Source organism: Myxine glutinosa, chromosome 8, assembly GCF_964187855.1.
Source record: "Myxine glutinosa chromosome 8, kmMyxGlut1.1, whole genome shotgun sequence".
NCBI lineage: Eukaryota > Metazoa > Chordata > Myxini > Myxiniformes > Myxinidae > Myxine > Myxine glutinosa.
The window spans coordinates 135,838,858-135,854,258 of record NC_136268.1 but is presented as its reverse complement, the minus strand read 5'-3'; the positions used below and the strand labels follow the sequence as shown (position 1 = coordinate 135,854,258).

General features: G+C 41.7%; 1 protein-coding gene across 3 annotated transcripts in view; it reads right to left on the bottom strand.

Moving 5' to 3' along the window:
* The window catches only part of LOC137432928 (noelin), a 203,956-nt gene that overhangs the window by 86,866 nt on the left and 101,689 nt on the right, over nt 1-15,401 (bottom strand). The gene's annotated exons all lie outside the window — the stretch shown is intronic.

Sequence of the window (15,401 nt, the reverse complement as noted above, 5' to 3'; positions counted from 1 at the left end):
ACCGGGGTAATAGTTTAAAAAATAACATAACAACATCAGAGAATATCATTGAGAAATTGCATAAAATAATAGAAGAAAATTTATTTTATACATTATATTAATGAAATCTGCACCAAATATTGTTCATCTTAATTGGACTCGACAGTAGAATTAATTATTTTTTTTCGCAATAAACGTAGTAAGCAGGCAGTGCACGAATGGCATGAGGAATGACGCATTCACATTCATCCAAGAAAAGCTGTGTGTGTCTGTGTGTAAACACCGGGGTAATAGTTTAAAAAATAACATAACAACATCAGAGAATATCATTGAGAAATTGCATAAAATAATAGAAGATAATTTATTTTATACATTATATTATTGAAATCTGCACCAAATATTGTTCATCTTAATTGGACTCGACAGTAGAATTAATTTTTTTTTTCCGCAATAAACGTAGTAAGCAGGCAGTGCACGAATGGCATGAGGAATGACGCATTCACATTCATCCAAGAAAAGCTGTGTGTGTCTGTGTGTAAACACCGGGGTAATAGTTTAAAAAATAACATAACAACATCAGAGAATATCATTGAGAAATTGCATAAAATAATAGAAGATAATTTATTTTATACATTATATTATTGAAATCTGCACCAAATATTGTTCATCTTAATTGGACTCGACAGTAGAATTAATTATTTTTTTTCGCAATAAACGTAGTAAGCAGGCAGTGCACGAATGGCATGAGGAATGACGCATTCACATTCATCCAAGAAAAGCTGTGTGTGTCTGTGTGTAAACACCGGGGTAATAGTTTAAAAAATAACATAACAACATCAGAGAATATCATTGAGAAATTGCATAAAATAATAGAAGATAATTTATTTTATACATTATATTATTGAAATCTGCACCAAATATTGTTCATCTTAATTGGACTCGACAGTAGAATTAATTATTTTTTAACGCAATAAACGTAGTAAGCAGGCAGTGCACGAATGGCATGAGGAATGACGCATTCACATTCATCCAAGAAAAGCTGTGTGTGTCTGTGTGTAAACACCGGGGTAATAGTTTAAAAAATAACATAACAACATCAGAGAATATCATTGAGAAATTGCATAAAATAATAGAAGATAATTTATTTTATACATTATATTATTGAAATCTGCACCAAATATTGTTCATCTTAATTGGACTAGACAGTAGAATTAATTATTTTTTTTCGCAATAAACGTAGTAAGCAGGCAGTGCACGAATGGCATGAGGAATGACGCATTCACATTCATCCAAGAAAAGCTGTGTGTGTCTGTGTGTAAACACCGGGGTAATAGTTTAAAAAATAACATAACAACATCAGAGAATATCATTGAGAAATTGCATAAAATAATAGAAGATAATTTATTTTATACATTATATTAATGAAATCTGCACCAAATATTGTTCATCTTAATTGGACTCGACAGTAGAATTAATTAATTTTTTTTCGCAATAAACGTAGTAAGCAGGCAGTGCACGAATGGCATGAGGAATGACGCATTCACATTCATCCAAGAAAAGCTGTGTGTGTCTGTGTGTAAACACCGGGGTAATAGTTTAAAAAATAACATAACAACATCAGAGAATATCATTGAGAAATTGCATAAAATAATAGAAGATAATTTATTTTATACATTATATTATTGAAATCTGCACCAAATATTGTTCATCTCAATTGGACTCGACAGTATAATTAATTATTTTTTTTCGCAATAAACGTAGTAAGCAGGCAGTGCACGAATGGCATGAGGAATGATGCATTCACATTCATCCAAGAAAAGCTGTGTGTGTCTGTGTGTAAACACCGGGGTAATAGTTTAAAAAATAACATAACAACATCAGAGAATATCATTGAGAAATTGCATAAAATAATAGAAGATAATTTATTTTATACATTATATTATTGAAATCTGCACCAAATATTGTTCATCTCAATTGGACTCGACAGTATAATTAATTATTTTTTTTCGCAATAAACGTAGTAAGCAGGCAGTGCACGAATGGCATGAGGAATGACGCATTCACATTCATCTAAGAAAAGCAAACTTTTATTTTATAATTCAGTGTATGTAATTTATATACAGTGCCTTCAGAAAGTATTTACGCCCCCTTGACTTTTTCACATTTTGTTTTGTTACAGCCTGAATTTAAAATGGATCAAATTGAAATTTTTGTCACTGATCTACACATAATACCCCATAATGTCAAAGTGGAATTTTTATTTTTTAGAAATGCTTACAAAATAATTAAAAATGAAATAAAGAAATACTGTATCTAATTCACACAAGTATTCAACCGCCTGAGGCAATACTTCATAGAAGCGCCTTTGGCAGCGATTTCTAACCTCCCACTCATCATATAAATGTAAATAGTACTTTCCAGGTGGGATAGAAAATTGAACTTTGGCATAGTGAGTGCAACAAACCAAATGGACCAAATGGACCAAATGGACCAAATGGACAAAATGGACCAAATGGACCAAACCAAATGGACCAAACAAACCAACAAACCAAATGGAGTGCAACAAACCAACAAACCAACAAACCAAACCAAATGGACAAATGCAAAATGAGAACATTATCTCCCAACCCTCTCCCAACACCCTCACACCAAATAAGTCTGAGTTACTGCAGAAAGGGAAAAGAAAAAGCACATCATAAGTTCAACATAAGAACTAAAAGAGTACTCGGTAGAACCAGGCTGAACAATTTACATTTTCTATCCCACAGATAGGCCGGATCTGGATCCGGATCTTTACCAAAATCTAATGAATTCATCCTTGTCATATACCCGACCTGTCCACCAAGTTTTGTCCAAATTAGTCCATAAATTTTTGAGATATCCTGCTCGCAGACAAACAAACAAAGAGATAGACAAACAAACAAACGGACAGACAAACAAACAAGGGTGGATATATAATATTGGTCCATCTTCGCTGATGGAGGTAATACAACTGAACCACCTTTAGAGGCCATTTTTCCCCTGCAGAGCAGGGGTTGGCCTTTTTCGGGCACCGTGGTGCCCTTTTTGAAGCAATGTTTTATGGCCGGATGCCCTTCCTGCCGCGAACCCTGTTCGTCGCCTCTTGCGACACACAGGGAATTACCAGTGAACTGGTACTCAATTTGCCGACCTTGGAGGGATGACAGGCTGAGTCAACCCCCTGGCATTCATTCAGCGATCGACCGGGATTCGACCCAGAATGCTAGGATCCCAAGCCGGCACCCTAACCGCTAAGCCAACACCAGGCTCGCTGATGGAGGTAACAAAGGAAATTAATGTAAGATCATCATATGGTTAGCCAGAATGTGGTTATAATTTGTTGCAAAATGAGAACATTTCTTCATTGTCTTTTGCATGACTAATGTACAATTCCTATTTGCTATCTACATTTTAGATTAGATTTCATCCAACAAATCCTTTTGCCTTTGCTTGCCCAAGCTTAGCTCTCCTTCACTCTCAACAAACAAAACTTTACTTGCTCTAAGCTGAGGTTTATCCTCCAAGTGGCAAATCAAGTTCTCTCTGTGAATATAAACAATGGTGATGAAAAGGAAAAATACTTTCTGACACCATTTATAAAGGTGTTTTAGTTTCCCCTTCCCTCTTTCAGACTCCCTAGTGAGAGATAGAACGCATGGCCGAGCTCGGATGGGCTAGTGCGCAGATCAACAACAGCCCCAAAACATCAGAATTTGCTTGGGAATAGTCTCTCCACCAGCACTCACACTGTCTAAATTGCATCATTTCATGCTCCATTCTCATCAGTGCAATGCGATTACATACCGTGCGAACACACTTGGCAACTGATGCCTTCGCGTTGAAATGGTGCTGCTATTTATTTATTATCGATGCTTTGCGATGGGAATTCAGGGAGCGAATGCCACGCAACCACAAATGGAACCAGAATAAAGAAAAAGAACCACCTTTAGAGGCCATTTTTCCCTGCAGAGCAGGGGTTGGCCTTTTTCGGGCACCGTGGTCCCCTTTTTGAAGCAATGTGTTATGGCCGGATGCCCTTCCTGCCACCAACCCTGTTAGTCGCCTCTTGCGACACACAGGGAATTACCAGTGAGCTGGTACTTAATTAGCCGACCTCGGAAGGATGACAGGCTGAGTCAACTCCCCTGGCGTTAATTCAGCGATGACCGGGATTCGAACCCAGGATCCCAAGCCGGCTCCCTAACCGCTAAGTCAACACCAGGCTAAATGGAACTAGAATAAAGATCCCAAAATGCAAAGCCCGTCCGTGTGCGCTTTGTACTCTAAAACTAAACTTGATGGAAACAAGAGCTAAAAAAAGTGAAGTTTAATAAATAGTGTTCTCTATATTTTCATAATAAAGGTTTGTACAGAATTTGATGACAAAAGCTCAAATGGTAAACTGGAAGGCATCTGAAAATGCAAGCGGCCAAAATAAAGAACCACAGAGGTGACAACAAAAGCTGACAGTGTCGCCAGTGGTGGATGGGCTCATGAGGCCGATTTGTACTGACTATGATTTTTCCCGTTGACTCAATTATTAGCTAGTCTTCTCTGTATTTTCATATGTGATTGTTAAAAAATTTATGACAAAAGTTCAAGTGGTAAAAAGTTATAGCCTGGACACACACACACACACACACACACACACACACACACACACACACACACACACACACACACACACACACACACACACACACACACACACACACACACACACACACACACACACACACACACACATCCTTAGTTGAGGATATATATACACATACACATATACATACATCCCGGTGTGTACCCCGGTTTAGAATAGGTACACCGTATCCCTGCGCATCGTAAGAGGCGACTAAGGGTTGGCGTCAGGAAGGGCATCCGGCCATAAAAACATTGCCTCAAACAGGGAAGCATGATTGTCATGGGGCCCGCAAGGCTAAACCCCGCTCTCGCGGGGAAAATGGCCTTAAAAACGATCATTCATTCATTCATTCACACACATACACACACATACATACACATATATATATATATATACACACACACACACACACACGTACATACACACACACACACACACACACACACACACACACACACAGTTGCAAAACCCCATCTCCTGCAGAGCAGCCAGAAGGGATAACAAACTAGCCAAACTATGCGCACAAGGATAAGGAGAGGAAAGGAGAGAGGAAAGGGAAAGTGGTCGTCTCGATAGAGAGCAAGAAAACAAGCATGCATGGAAACGATGTGGCTTTAAAAATAATGTTGGTTCCCTTGCAATCAATTTTGACGCAGAAGGAAGCCATTAGTCCCATCAAAAGTCGTGCTCGCATTGCCAAATTATGGTTATTTTGGGGAAATCCTCCGCAGAATCCCTGCTGATTTCGTTTCAGAATTGATCGGTGCCGAGACAATGCACCAAGCAAGGAAAATGGTCGTGATTGTATTGTTGGGAAAGGGAGGTTGGAGTTGCTAATTAGGAAAAAGGCTCAGTCCTGGCTTGCATTTATAGAGAGCCCTCATGGGGCTAGAAGGTGATATTTGTTGCCAAGCTACATGCTCTTGGGCTTGAGGGAAAAACAAGCAGGAAAGTACTGGAAATAGTGCGAAGGGCAGGGGATTGAGGAGGAGAGCTTGAAGAGGGCTGTGTCGGATCACAGCCAAAAGTTGCTCCGCCATTTGGGAACTGATGGAATGGGTTTGAAATGCCCTGCAGGAGCGCCTCGCTGTGTCCGTCTGCTGCTGAGATCTTCAGCCAACTGAGCTGCGGTTTTACAGTTTTGAACGGCATCCAGGTTGCTGTTAGAGTTGAGATGCCAGTTTTGTGCGTTCAATTTTGAAAAACAACAATGAGTTCAAACTTTTTGTGGAAAGTCACGACGGATGAGCAGAAAATGTGGATAAACTTTGTTCTGGCCTGCAGTGACGACCTCTTGTTCACAGAGTATTTAATTGATGATTATTCCGTAAAAAAAAAAAATCTGTGCACAGAACATTTGTCTGGTTGGCTTGAACTCCAGTTGACTGGGGACTGCAAGCAAGAGGTGCTATAAGGCCTAGCCGTGAAGACGAATCTGGCAGTCGTTTATTGATAAGTTCTTGCACCAGTTTGTGGTACGGGGGTCATGGATAAATGTGACGTGGATGTAAAGCCAGGCTTCCCTACAGCATGTTTTAGGACAAAATGTCTGTGTAAGTCAAAGTGCATCAAGGCAGGGAGCTTCCAAGTCGACAACATCAGTTACATTGTCTCTGAAAGTGGTTCTGCCTGCAGGCAATGAAGCGCACAAAATTAGCACATGAATGCTCTTTGCTTGGCAGGTAAACATGTTTAAGAATTCAAGTGACATTGTGTTGACTTTTGCAACACAAAATTCGTTTATACTCAAGGAAGACGATTTATATTTGCCCCACTGCATATAATATATATATATATATATACAGACTTGGCATTTAATATGGAATATTTTTTTTTTCTTGACTTGGGTTTACTTTCTGAACTCGGTATATCAATCTGGTGAGTTTCTTTTACGCTTCGGTGATTTCTTTGTTAAAAGAACCATGTCACTGATTGTCTGTCGCAGCAAGAAGTCAATAACAGGATTATATCACAGGTGGCGTGACAAAATGTACGGACAGGTACATTTGACGATTGGCTTCACAATCGGGTATATAAGGGTTGTTGCATTCTGTGTTAGTGGAAAACAACTGCTGCACATCTACAAAAGTTATTGCCGCTTCCCCTGGAGATGGTCCGTCAACTCGACAATGCTGTTTGTCATTTAGTGGTGGCTTTACAAAATTCCGGCATGAAACAGCGTGCTATTGCTCGGCAGTATGGCATCACTCAAGGTCAGGTGTCAAAGATCCTGAAAAGAAATGCTCAGAGGGGTGTCCCTACTCCAATACCGAGGTCAGGACATCCCCGCAGAACCACAAGGAGGGATGATCGCCAGCTGCACCGGTTAGTCCGCAATGGCCGTACCAAGTCAGCTAATCGGCTTAGGGCTGAGTGGCAGCAACTGACAAATGTGCCTGTATCCAGAAGGCTAGTCAACCAACGACTGGTTCAAGCAGGCTATCGTGCCAGGCGTCCCCTGAGAAAGCCACGTCTGACCACACAACACCGCCAACGCCAATTGCAGTGGGCGAGAGAGCACCGTCAATGGCAGCCAGGACACTGGAATCACGTGATCTTCAGTGACAAGTCTAGATTTCTGGTCTATCGTCAATATGGCCGCGTCCGAGTGCGCAGACAAGTGCATGAAGCCTACAACGAAGATTATATAGTGCCAAGAGTCCAAGCTGGAGGTGGTGGGGTGACCGTTTGGGCTGCTTTTCATGCAGGGGGCAAAACTGACCTGGTTGTTCTGAATGGAAACCTGAACCATTTCAAGCACAGGGCCATTCTGGAAGAAACAGTGCTTCCATTTGTTCGTGCAGCCTTTCGAGGAAACTTTGTCTTCCAAGATGACAATGCACGGCCTCATCGTGCTCGCATGATCCAACACTTTCTTGCTGACCGTGGTGTAGAGCATATGGAGTGGCCTGCCATGTCCCCGGATATGAATCTGATAGAGAACTTGTGGGCAGAATTAATGCATCAAATCGACAACTTGGACCAGCAGCCTGCCTCTGTGTGTGAATTGCAGCAGGCAATTGCAACTGCATGGCAAGCGATTCCTGTGCAAACCTTGGCAAATCTCGTGAACAGCATGTCTCAACGTGTACGTGCTCTCCTTATTGCTCGTGGGGGTTACACGAAGGACTGAACTGTAATTTTACTGTCGGTAATCCCAGTCGTAATTTAACTTTTGTTTTTGTTAAAAATTTTTTTTAGCTAATGTGCAAAATAAAGAGATACTTCTGGAAAACGCACAGAAGTTTAACACAGTACTGTCCGTGAATTGAGTTCGATATCAGTTTACATCACTTTCAAGGATCAATTTATTTGCTTCGAAATGTCAAATGTGGTTTTTGTTTCTTTTAAAGGTCACATTAACAAAATCTAGAATAATTTCAACATAATTCCAATGAACTTTTGGTTCTAAGTCATCTTGAAAAGTAAGTTCACTCCCACAAAAAAAAGATTCCATATTAAATGCCAAGTCTGTATATATGTATATGGAACGTTTTTTCAGAAAAGGAAGCCCCTCTCCCCCTCCCTTCCCGTCCCTCCTCCCCCCAAGCCCTCTCCCTCCCACAGATCTCCCGATGTCCCTGCTCTCAAATGATGTACTTGTGTGCTTTCCTCTCTCTCCCCATCTTGTCTCCCGCTCCCTTTATCTTATGTTTTATGTGTCAGTTTCTCTTTTTGTGATTAATGTTAGCTCTGACAATAGCTTCGATCTTATATATATATATATATTTTAAATAATAATAATTTAAAAAGGAAGAGAATGAAACAGCTTCGAGGAAAAAGTGGAAGATGGCAGAATTTAGTTGAGGATGGGGGGGGGGAGAGGGAGGAAGAGAGTGAGTGGTGAAGTAAAGGGGGGGAAATTTTTTAGGGGAAATAGAAGGGGAAAGGGAGGGAAAGAGGTGTCAAAGACTTACGAGGGATTTGTGGTGGTGGTCGGGGTAGGGTTGGGATGTGGAGGGGAGGTAGAAATGATATTGTGTACATAATATGCAGATGGCCCCAAAGTGAAGATCCGACAAACAATTCAGGACTTCGGCATCCTAGTTTACGCCACATCCTAATCAGAATACTCCATAATGTGTTGGGGGCAGTAAAAACAACTCTTCAAAAGCACGCAAATCATTTCAGCCCTCATAATTTGTGTGACATTATCGGCAATCATTTTGGAAGCAAGTAATTGTTTGTCATATTTTAGTGCATTAAGTGAACAGTCTTGCACAGGACTGGAGGCCGCTACTTTTTTTAAAGGTGACATTTTAAATTGGGTATGGATTTTCTGTGCTGCACTAATGCTCATTTCAGTTACCCCAGAGAGTACATCATACTGCTGCTATACTCGTGTCTGTGCAAAGGCCAATAAAACATTATTAAACTGCACAATTGCTGTGTCATTGGAGTAAGGCATTATTAGGTATCGTGAAGTTACTGGATGCAGTATGATTGGCTCAAGGTCATATGGATGGTGACGAGGAGTGAGGTAGGAGAAATGGAAAGGGAAGAAAGGGATTGTAGATGTTGAAGCATTTCCTTAGTTTGACTCAAAGGACAATGTTAAATGGCATTGGTTAATGCTGAATAGCTTTCAGAGTGCCAGAAACGGCAAGAAGAATGGGTCCGCTGACTGCTTGGGGTTGACCTTTTCCTCCTTCTAACATCTCAGATTGCTAAACACCGCTGAGACATCAAATTGAAAGGTAACCGAGGAGTCGATGATGCGGTCAACTTACCCTTCTTGATGTGTCAGCTTCTGCCTTTGCTGCAACTTTATCCATACATGAGGTTGAGTAACTGGCAGTTTTTGTTAATGCTCCTTCGTTGAAGGAATACTCCTTCCCTCAACAATTAAACTCAAGTTGGTATATATACTATGTAATAACAGCCGATGAGAATGTGATGGTTTTTTGTCGTTACTTATTTATCGTCATTGTGTCTTCCAACGCATAAGGCTGCAAAATAATATGACACCCTCAAAGGCAGATACCAAAAAATTAAGAAGGAAAAAAGAAAAAGAAAAGCAGATTGAAGAAAAAAAAACAAGTACAGATACAAAGTACACCGCCTCCATGCCAAATAATTAAATATCCTCCAGCGCGGCATTGCCGGGCTGCCTCTGGCCTCTGGCGCCCGGCAATACCGCCGTGCAGCTCATCAAGACTGTATTTGGAGGGAGAGGTACAATAATTGATTGATTAATTGCATAATTAAAATCAAGAAAAGATTATTATAAAATATTTTCTTAATCAATTGGCTAATAGCATAACTAAACCACGAGTGCTTCATCCGAAGATGTATCTTTTAGAAATTTAATTAAATAAGGCATTAATAAAAAATTAAATAATTAATTGATTAATCAATAAATAATGAATCGATTAAGTGATTAATCAATAAATCCAAAATATCCTTTGTAGCCAAATCACTTGGTCACTGTCATGTCCAATATTAGCTTCCTAGCTCAAAAGTTGCCTGAGATATTGGCCAAATAAGAAAGAAAATAAATAAATGATTAATAATGAAAATAAATAAATAATAATCATAAAAAAATTAAATTATTAATCAATTCGGTCAGAGAACACATGAACCACCACCATTCCATCAGAATCTGTAACTTAAAAAAAAAATTTTTTAGTCATTAATCGAATAATTAAATAATTAATCGATTAATTGATTAATTTATTAATTAATAAATCAAAAATAGCCTTTGCAGCCAAATCACCTGGTCATTGGCATGTCGAAATATCAGCTTCCTAACTCAAAAGGTGCCTGAGTTAATGGTCAGAAGAGAAAGGAAATTTAATTAATTAAATAAGTACTTAATTAATCGCTAATAATTAAATAACTACTCAATTAATTGATTAATTAAAAAACAAAAAATGGAGTTTTTGGGAAAGGACTTGCTCACTATTGTGCCGAAATTTCAGCTTCCTAACTCAAAGGATGGCTGAGATATAGCCCAGGCAAACAAGAAAGCAAGAAAAAAAACAAACAAACAAACAACCAGAGTGAAAACTGAGTACTCCCTTTGAGCGTGCATCATTGCCGAGCCCCATTCGGTGCCCAGCAATGACGATATGCAGCGCCTGGAGATGGCATAGGAAAGGTGTGGTGTACAAAAACAAACAAACAAACAACCAGAGTGAAAACTGAGTACTCCCTTTCAGCGTGCGTCATTGCCTAGCCCCATTCGGTGCCCGGCAATGACGTTATGCAGCGCCTGAAGATGGCATAGGAAAGGAGCGGTGTACAACAAGAAAACAAACAAACAACCAGAGTGAAACTGAGTACTCCCTTTCAGCGTGCGTCATTGCCGAGCCCCATTCGGTGCCCGGCAATGACGATATGCAGCGCCTGGAGATGGCATAGGAAAGGAGCGGTGTGCAATTAAGCTAAGCTGCGCGAGATAGATGAAGGATAGTTGACAGAGGTTAATCTCATTTATTGACTTCACAACAGGTCAGTGGTATACTCAGTACGATTATCCCCCCTCCCCCCCCCCCCCCCCCCAAAATGACAAGAACAACTGATTGCAAATCACTTTGCATCACTTCTAAAATAAACTCCCATCTTTGCTGTCTCATGAGTTTGGATGGAAATCTGAGATGAGAATCTCTTTGGATCCCATGAGATATTTTTGGAAGAGATGTCACAACACGACAATAAGTTTGAGTACGAGTAGAAAAAATGGCTAGATGTGTCAGTCTGAATTTGTCCTCTGTTAAACACACACACACACACACACACACACACACACACACACACACACACACACACACACACACACACACACACTCTCTCTCTCTCTCTCTCCTATCAATCCATCCTGCGAAGTGAGTCCGACAATTTATAATTGAGTCAGGAATCAAACCCAGGCTTTGACGCCAAGGTACAAAAATAAGTGTGCTACCTTTGCACCGTTTGTTTGACTACAAGTCTGAATTAAAACCTTGAATTTCAATAAATCTCTCTACGCTGGTAATGAAGGTGATAGCACTGATATAACAGGTCCTTCCTTTGCTTGAACCATTGTATCCTCTATTTAAATTTTTTTGTTGTAATATTATACTTCATATACTTTTTCATTGTTTTACTCATCAGCAATGTGAGTTAATCGAGCATGAATATGCTGGCGATTAATCTCTTTTTTGTTTTTTTAGCATTGTAAGTTATTTCCCCATTAATCTGAACCCTCAACGCTTATTCCTAAAGGATATTGTTTTGATTAATTAAAGGTTAAAGCGATCTGGGCATTTCTAGTTTGCATGGTTAGGGCTGATTGCTTCATACTCTGGCAATTCAGATACCATCCTGGATCTCACAATCTAATCAGCAAATGCAATTATGGTGGCTCTTCCCATTACACTGGCGAAAACAAACTTTAAAGCAAAAAACATTATTGATTCAACTTCATTCTTGTTTCATTAAACTAATTTGATTTATATATGCTCAAATGAAGATAATTCTCAGCCTTCCAGATAAGGCTAAGACTCGTTTCAGGCTGAGAAACATGGTACATGGCAGTCTATGGTATCAGAAAAAAGTCAGACATTTTGTAAAAACGACTCTCTTCCCCCCCCCCCCCCCCCTCCCCCTGGAGAGTGTGTTTTTATATATGTTCTAGGCTCATGGAAGAACAAGGACACAGAACAGATTGGGACACAACATAAAGTGAACAGTAGTAGAAAGGGGAAACACCAATAGCAGGACGGATGGAGAAGGTAGACGGACGGACAAACAAGGGATTCAGGTGTTGATGAGGGTTAGGCTAGAACCATTGGCGATCTTACTCTATGTGGTTTTAAGAACCAAATTCCCATTGACCAAACTGTGGTGCTTCCTCAATTTGGGGTTTCACTCCCCTGATTCAACTCCCTGTGCCTGTCGCACACTTCACCAGCGGCCTCTCACGAACACCCGGGTCCAAACCAACCCCCAAGCCGACTGAATCTCCCCTCACACCATATACATTTCCGCGTATATTGCCACTCACCTCGGCACCTCATCTCCGCACCTCCTTCGCCACCTACAAACTCTTTATTTGGTCAGAGAGCACATCATCATGATTTGAGCACAGACCTTGCACATATTCCATGACTTCCTCCTTTATCTCCTTCTTAGTTTCCCTCCGTCTATTCTTAATTTCACTCACCCCCTCTTCCACATCCTCTAACTTTTGCTTCACCTCTTTTATTTCCCGGTGCGTCTCCTCAATTTCGTCCTCTAAGGCCACCTTGACCGTTTCTATATGCGTCCTCACCTCCCGGTCCTTTGTCTCCATTGCCTCTGTCACCTCGTCCAAACGCTTTGTCAACCCCTCACGTACCATCCGACATTCCCTCTTCGTCGCTATTAATTCATTTTTGATTTCTTTTTGTGTCGCTTTCAACCCTCCTAGTACCGCAGTGTTCTTTTCCACCTGCTCCACTAGTTCCTTTTGTCCCACCGTCAGCTGCTCTACTCCCCGTGTCAGATCTTCTATTCCCCCCTGTAACCTGGCCGTACTAGTTCTCACCTCTTTCCCCATACGCTCCTCACCTCGCTTTACCTCCTCGCGTACCCCCGAGACATCCTCGCTTACACCTCGTCTTATCTCCTCCCCCATTTCTCTGGTAGATGTCGCCCTCATCTGTTCCAATTCATTACTTTGAGCATCCAATTTAGTTTCTAACCCGATTTTCACCTCCTCTATCTGCTCTCCCATTTGTTTAATTTCGCGGGTGGATTGCTCCCCTATTTCCCTCAATTTGCCTTCCATAGTGTTTTCTAACCCCCCTAACCCATTCTTCACCCCTTCCATCTGGTTCTCCTGGGCAGCCATTCTATTTTCCAACCCCGTTAACCCCTCCTTCATTTCCCAAATTTGATTACCCATGTCCTCTAGTTGGCCCCCCAATTTACATTCGAGCCCCCCGATTTGGCTTCCCATATCATTTCTCAATTCCCCGAGCTAGTTTTCTAATCCCCCAAATTTATTGTCTAAACCCTCAAATTTATTTCCCATATTACTTAACCCGTCTCTCAATTGCTCACGGTTCCCCTTGCTTCGTCCATCATTCTGCTTTCCATCCCTTTAATTTGGTCTCCCAGCCCCCTGTTCTCTTCCACGAGGGCCCGCATTTGCAGCATGAATAGGCCCCAGTCCATTTGCGGCGCTGCTACTGTCACGGGCGCGGTGAAATTTGGTGCCGCTGTAACCACGTGCGCGAGGGCGCCATTTTGCGCACCTGATCCCCCCGCAACCACTTCACCATTTCTCTCCTCCTCCATTTCTCCCATATCCTCCCCGGGGTCCTGAGTTACCCCTAACCCTTCTTCTAATTCCCCCACCGGCATCCCGTCGCCTTGACCATCCATGGCACGATTTTAAATTTAGATGTTATAAATAAAATCTCGGGCCACTTGTAATTTTGAGCGCGCTAAGCGCTTCAGGTCCGAATCTCGCTCCCGACACCAATTGTTACGGAACGCAACGTCGGCCTGTTCCCCTTAGAGGGGGGATTAATCCCCTCTTCTATAACTGACCGACATGGTCCCTGACGCTGCCCAGCTACCTCCGGAAAGGCAGGTGCACAGCCCCGTTCGTACCGCGGACAGATGTTAATTGCCGAGCGGTTTTAGCAACCACGGCATGAACTATTAACAGAAACTAGACCCGATCCTTGAACGTTGGCCAAATCGTGCCACAGGTTTTCAATGGGGAAAAGACAAAGACGACGGATGTGAAGAAGAGGAAGACAGCAGTAGGAAATACGAATATGATTTATTTCTACCTATTATGTACACGATGAAAAGTAACCAAGGAGGAGGAAAGATAATACAATAAAATACAGAAGAAGAAGAAACACAGTGCAAATACTAGCTTACCTATAAACAGTCTTACTTAAACCCCAGGACAACACAGAAGACTGACGAACAATCAGACTTACACGGGGGATGATGGCAGGAATGAATGGCGGGAAGGATCTGGGTGGTTGGGATGATCGCGGCTCGAGTTGGGCAGCCGCCGGCTCTCCTCAACCGTCTCTCGTACGGCGACGTTGCTTCGAGGCTGCAACTGCCGTCACCGCTCAAAGCTGCCGTGGTCAAAAACTGCGGTGGTTTCAAAGCTCCGTTGGTTCAAGCTGCTGTCTCTGCCGCATCTGACGTGGGGGCGTTGCGTGACGGGTTCTCTCTCTCTCTCAAAGGCTTCCGCGCGCGCTTTTTATTGCGCCTGGGGCGATCAAGCCACCGGCCTCCACGACACGCCCATCGGTGAGCTCTCCTCGGCCTTGATTGGTCGCGAGGGCTCACCAATCCCGCCCCTAGAGGAGGCGTTTGCAAGGCCACGCCTTGTTCCTGGCGCTGGGCTGACTCCTCCCACCTTCTGCTCCGAGATGACCTTGTGCGCAATGGAGTTTTGCGGCGAAAACCACAACCCCAAAGCAGCAGCGGAATGCAGAAAACCGCCCAATGCAGTTTGGCAATTGATGACAAAGGGGGAATGTGAAGGGAATCTACTTTATTTGAATTCGGTGCAATGGAGTGTTAATTAATGGAAGACAAAGCCTTAATCTAATATACATAATAAGGAGATAACTACTGAACAAGGAGGAAATCTATGATTTGCTACGTGATTGTATATGGAATAACTACGGGCACGACCTTTGACCTTTATACACCAAATGGAGGAAGGAGGGTGATATTTTACAACAACAATAAAAAAACACAATTCTCATATCCACAACAATATATATATATATATATATATATATATATATATATATAT